Raw genomic sequence first — 6,287 nt, 5'->3', positions numbered from 1 at the left:
TTCACAGTGTACACGAGATTTCTTCAAAAATACTGAACAGATTCGAATGGAATTTTAAATATGAATTTGAAAATACCCAACGGTGATGTTTAGCTCGTGTAAAAATTTTCGATTTTGCCTTCCTTCATGAGTTATATGGCTATACAGAGAAACTATTGACATTTCTGAGGCAGACCCAGTGTTCACGATATATCTCCCAAATTTATGAACGGAACTCAATGGAACTTTACAAACGTATTCATTAGGACTTAACGGAGATGTTTAGCTCTTTAAATTGTTATATGGTTTTTATGCATTTAATACTTATTTCTTTCTTTTCTTATGTAACGCCGCAACGACACATTGAACTTTGTCTCATATCTGTTATCGTTATATGTGTTATCGTTCTGTTTCCTCGGCCCTCGCCCTGTTGGTATTCGTTTAACCGCGATTCATTTGAAACTCTTTATACTAGTACGATGGCCGTTGCAAAGGCCTGACTCTGAAATATATTTTTTCTCCGCGTCATCACGTCCTAAATGCAAACATAATGGAAGCTTGAAACTCTAGTAAGTTGTAACTAAATTGTTATAATTTGATCAGCGTGTTGGCTAATACTATTTGAAATTACCTAATTTATTCTCTGAGGTCATCACAAGTTGTGTGCAATGAGCCTCGCTTCTCAAATGGCAGGATTTAGGCATTGTTGATCGATGAGCAATATTTTTTATTTATTAAAGAGTTACAGCAAGCAGGCCCAAAAATAAGTTAGTTACAATACTGCGTACAACATTGTCATTATTAAGGCAGTTATAAGTAAGCTCATATAAAGTGAAAAAAAAAACACTTTTAATTTATCATTTCAATAAGAAGGTCGAATTAACATTCATAGTAATGGTTCGAGGTCATAGTGTTATGTCATTGCTTTCTAATGCTTGTGTACAGTGAAATAAATATTTAGATGCTGAATCCGGTTGGAATTCTGTTTAAAAAATTTTTCATAATCTGACGGTGGGCGTTGCTTAACGATTCCATGATATGAAATCGGAAAAATCTAATGCTCTCATAGGTGGACAATGTATTTTGCATATACGAGCTAGTAATAACTATACGTTTCTACAGTAACATGATATAAGGAGCTCTTAACAACATAAATATAGACACTCTAATAACCAATGTTGTAGGTTACATCAATTGCATCGTGCTGCATGTTAAAATGATGAATGAAATGATGGTGACAAGAATACAATGACTAAGAAGGTATAGTTGCGCATTGTATAATGTAAAGTTTTGAACAAACATTACTTGCTTTAATTTTGCACTTAAACCTCTGATTATGAGTACATTAATAACGAACAATTAATAGCTATTGAAATAACAGTTTAAATGTTTCTATTTGTCTATGCATTTTAGGGAAAAAATTTCGTCATAATTAAGCAAAGTTTAAGGTCAATTATCAAATATTGAATTTAAGAGATGTGTTTAATTTCTTATTGCCAGGAATCAATTTTTTAATATAATAACAAATATATAATTAATAAAATATAATTTCAAATATAATTTCAATTCCATCAGCTTGTTTAAATATTTGAATGATAAAAAACTTAATGATAGATAATGTTAAGTTGTCTTAGAAATCCATGTTGCTCTTGCGTTTGCAGGCGCCACTCGCCACTGTGGACCACTAATGAGGCATTAAGTTTGGAGGGGTGCTGACTTGAATGAGGAGTTCATCTGAAAATGGAAACACTTGTTAATAATGTTTGATAGTAAAATGTAATTATTACAAATGATGTGCTTATTTAACTCATTACTTGTATTTAACAGAAAATGTGGAGTGATCTAGTTCGAAATTATAATTCCCCCAAACCCCACTGGCTTTTAACAGCCTAAAAATTTCAAGTGTAATAAGGTATTTAAGTTTAGTTAAATAAATTTTGGCCTTAAATTACTTCAAGGGTTATTACGTTTTGTTGGCTATAATTAAATTTATTTTAATTTCAATTTCTCCAAAACTACTGACATTACTGTGATACAATAAACTTAGTTCAAGCAACCTACAATTATATTATTTATGATAATTACAGTAACTTTTTCAAATTAATATGTTTAAGAGAAATTGCTCAGATATCTACTTTAAGTACATGTTCAAGTAAGTATCCCATACAAGATAATAAGTAAACACAAGACATACTTAAAAACGTGAACAATCATTATGCAACATGTCAGCATTACTAAGGATAAGCACATGTTGAATACTTACAATACTGGTAGGTAATGCTTTGCAGAAAATCAGCCTGAGACAACAGCGAAGCAATGTGTAGACGACTTATTTTTGCAACAGGTGACCTGCAAATAAATTAATTATTTAGTAAATAATTAGCAGACTCCTGTGAAACTGCAAGAATATATTTCTTGGAGAGAGCTGTACCTATTTGTTGTTATTTTTGTACTAAAATCAAAGATGGCTGGATATTGCAACTGCATTTCCAAAAAGTGCTTAATCTAGATTCTAGGATATGTATACAGTGTTAAAGAAATGTACTGAATATTTTTCCCTAGATGTCAAATCATTAATATTTGAACTCCTACAAGCAAATGTGGGATGTCAAAGAATGGAAGAAAGAGATTGAAAAGAAAGTGAGAATATGCAGTTCAAGAGAATGGAAGCAAGGACTGGAAAGAAAGGATAGCCTCAAGCTATACAGGATGAAAGAAATGGCATAGTATGAATGCATTTATGATGGTAGCAAAGTTGGGGAGCTAATATTCTGCGAGAGAGCAAATGCCTTAAGTGTGAATGCATAAACACACAGGTGGGATGAAAGAAGAGAAGATATCGTTCAAATGTGCAACAGAGGTGAGAAAGAAATGGTGGAACACCTGATGATGGAGTGTGAAGCGTATGCGAGTGAAAGACTGGAAATGATTGCAGTGATACTGGATGAGAGATGTTAGGGTGATGGCGTGAAGTATGAGAGAATGAGAGATGAATTGATAGCAAATGATAGTGAGCCTGTAACCAGGGGTAACCACTGCCATTACCCATGAGGTATAGTGATAAGCGTTTTTGTAGTTGCATGGAGAATGAGGGACAGGCGGAAGCTGGAGAGTGGAGGCTGGTAGGGTGTAAAGAAACAAGCAATAAAAAGCAAAATAATGGTATTAACAAACATAAAATATAAATAAGAACAAAGTATTATCTAGTGTTTTGAGAGCTAAAAATATTTGTGTGACAAATGTCTAAAACTGACATGCAATAAGTGAGACCTAGAAATAACCAACAAAATAACCTCTTTATATTGAAATATTCTCCCTCTCCCTCCTCTATCATACCCAAAAATTGATTTTAATTTGAATGTGTGGTGCGTGGCAGCTAGCCAATACACAGGCCTGAGGTCGGAAGATCTTTTTAGTGTAACCATGCCTCAAATCAAATCCAGCTTACTACCCAGAACACCTGTCCTTAACAGTTGATTTCAATATTTGTAGTTGCCATTTTCAAATCGACTATTGAGCCCTAGTATTAAAATTATTACTATAAAGACCTATAGCCATTTTGTAATATTGGGCAGAAGTTTCCAAAAATTGTAGGCAAAAATGATTGCTTTACACTCATTTTCTACAAACTGCAGCGTAAATCTCTTTTTTTTTCACTACAGAAATACAGAAAAGGCTGTAGTAACAGCTGAAATTGGCCATATTCTAGGGTGCAGGAATTGAAAAAAGGCCATAGTCACAGCTGAAATTGGACATAGATGCCTGGAGCCGAAATTCCATGAATATCTGAAGATCAGCGGCAAAATTTAGGCATTCAAAAGATCTTGCCTACACATTTAGATTAAAATTCTTGCATTTTAGCTATTCTCAAATCTTCAGCAATGCTAACTGCAAAACAGGAGGTACACCAGTTGCTGCATTGTTTTTAAAATTTCCAGTTTCCAGTTGGTCGGATGAGGCTGCAAAGAACAATCCATAATTAGGTAATTTAAGATGCAATGCAAGTGTTTACTGCAATACCTGGGGTGTTAAAGATGCACTCAACAGAGATGGTTATGTAAGAATTTGGAAGAAAATCATGTTAGCACTGCATCTTGAAGACTGCCAGCACTGGATCTTGGGTGCTGTTGACATCTGACAGGGTGGAATTTTAGGAATGTGGGCTCATATATTCAAAATCAATCCAGCCTATGAGCATGATCAGTTCCAAAATATTAGGTAATTATAGAGTACAATTTAATTCCACATGTTTAGATCCAATATGGTATGCACAAATTTTCATATATTAACCCTTCCAAATTCCACCCTGGTCACTCGGTAAAATTTTTGGTCCGCAAATGCAAATATTGGCAATGCATTCACCAAACTGTGCACCTTAGGACATATTTACAGTTGATTTAGCCAATTTACTGGTGGCTTCTACCCAATTTCAAACTTTGGACCTGTAATCTGTACTCCAATGCCATTTAGAAATATTTGGCAAAATTTACTAAAATTGCAGGTATTACATGGAGGCATTCTAAGTGCCTTTTATTCTAAATGACCATATACAATATGTAATTGAGGAGCACAGTGGCCAAACATAGAAGTGCACTTGCTGCAATGGTAGCGGGACTGCCGCGCATTCCAATAAAAACGACAGTACCTCAGATTTGTTACAAAAAACAAGATTATAATTTTCCTACACGTTTCTGAAATCTCATGGCTCCAGTGTGAGAAAATTTTAATACATTTGGAAAAACGCTGCCCAATCATGCTTTTTTTGTTAACAATTAGATAGGAGCCTTGCAAGGTAATTCATCTGGCAGGAATGTCACGGTTCACGAAATGGCAGGAAAGCTCTAGTCACGGCCCTAGACGGAGATGTTTTCCACGCTTGAATACAAGGAGGCCAGCGAGAGCAGCACAAGCATGCCGGCGGGCAGTGGTAGCAGCAGTGACATGCTAGTCCCACCCCAAAAGGAGAGGGACAACCTGGCCAAGCATATTGGAATGTTCCAGCACCCAAATGGCTTGCATTTCCTTTAGATATAATATAAGTGTCCATGCTTGAGGGATGAAGTGCAACCCACTTTACAAATCACAAGTGAGTAGCACTGGGGTCAGGAGTGCTCCAGTCATCCTGGTGGACCTAAATGACCAACCATTTCGGCAGTTCCTAGAATTCCACCATGGCCGCCGCCATGTAAAACGTAAAAACAATTGAATCACTGCTATTTCACTGGTGAATTAAAAACAATTTTTAGCCAAATGTTTTTCTAATTTTTGGCAAAATACCTAAATTGAAAATAAGTCATATGAATAGGCAGAATTAAGAACAGGTTTACAAGCATTTTTGCCCAATTAATGGTGGCTTTTGCATAATTTTAGACTGGCTCTACAAAGCCTATCATCAAATGATGTTTATAGAGCCTTTGAGTTTCATCATTAGGACAGAAATATGAATTTTATTCAATACCTGAAAATATATCAGGAAATTTAAAGTAAACTTCCAACAGAAAATTCCTTGTTTACCAATATGCTTTCTTCTCAGTTGTGCCTATATGTAATGTAACCTCCCAAGCATTGCTCAATTTAAATTTTAATCCTGGGCTGTGAACTTGTGATGACCTCAGAGAATAAATTAGGTAATTTCAAATAGTATTAGCCAACACGCTTATCAAATTATAACAATGTAGTTACAACTTACTAGAGTTTCAAGCTTCCATTATGTTTGCATTTAGGACGTGATGACGCGGAGAAAAAATATATTTCAGAGTCAGGCCTTTGCAACGGCCATCGTACTAGTATAAAGAGTTTCAAATGAATCGCGGTTAAACGAATACCAACAGGGCGAGGGCCGAGGAAACAGAACGATAACAGGTACAGATATGAGACAAAGTTCAATGTGCCGTTGCGGCGTTACATAAGAAAAGGAAGAAATAAGTATTAAATACTTAGAAACCATATAACAATTTAGAGAGCTAAACATCTCCGTTAAGTCCTAATGAATACGTTTGTAAAGTTCCATTGAGTTCCGTTCATAAATTTGGGAGATATATCGTGAACACTGGGTCTGCCTCAGAAATGTCAATAGTTTCTCTGTATAGCCATATAACTCATGAAGGAAGGCAAAATCGAAAATTTTTACACGAGCTAAACATCACCGTTGGGTATTTTCAAATTCATATTTAAAATTCCATTCGAATCTGTTCAGTATTTTTGAAGAAATCTCGTGTACACTGTGAATTTAAGCACGCTTTGCTATTTAAATGTCAGAAGTTTCCCTGTATTGCCATATAACTCATGAACGAAGGCAAAATCGTAAA

At 35.2% G+C, this 6,287-nt stretch overlaps 1 long non-coding RNA gene across 1 annotated transcript; it reads right to left on the bottom strand.

Annotated features, from left to right (window-relative positions):
• Nucleotides 1-1,617: 1,617 nt before the first annotated feature.
• On the bottom strand, nucleotides 1,618-5,700 carry LOC108678199. Its single transcript, XR_001931304.2, has 3 exons — nucleotides 5,669-5,700; nucleotides 2,243-2,328; nucleotides 1,618-1,713 (listed from the first exon to the last, which is right to left on the bottom strand). It is a non-coding gene; the product is annotated as an uncharacterized LOC108678199 (long non-coding RNA).
• Nucleotides 5,701-6,287: the final 587 nt, after the last annotated feature.

This window comes from Hyalella azteca, unplaced genomic scaffold, assembly GCF_000764305.2.
Source record: "Hyalella azteca isolate HAZT.00-mixed unplaced genomic scaffold, Hazt_2.0.2 contig5286, whole genome shotgun sequence".
NCBI classification, from domain to species: Eukaryota; Metazoa; Arthropoda; class Malacostraca; order Amphipoda; family Hyalellidae; genus Hyalella; species Hyalella azteca.
This window is presented reverse-complemented; position numbering and strand designations above follow the sequence as displayed.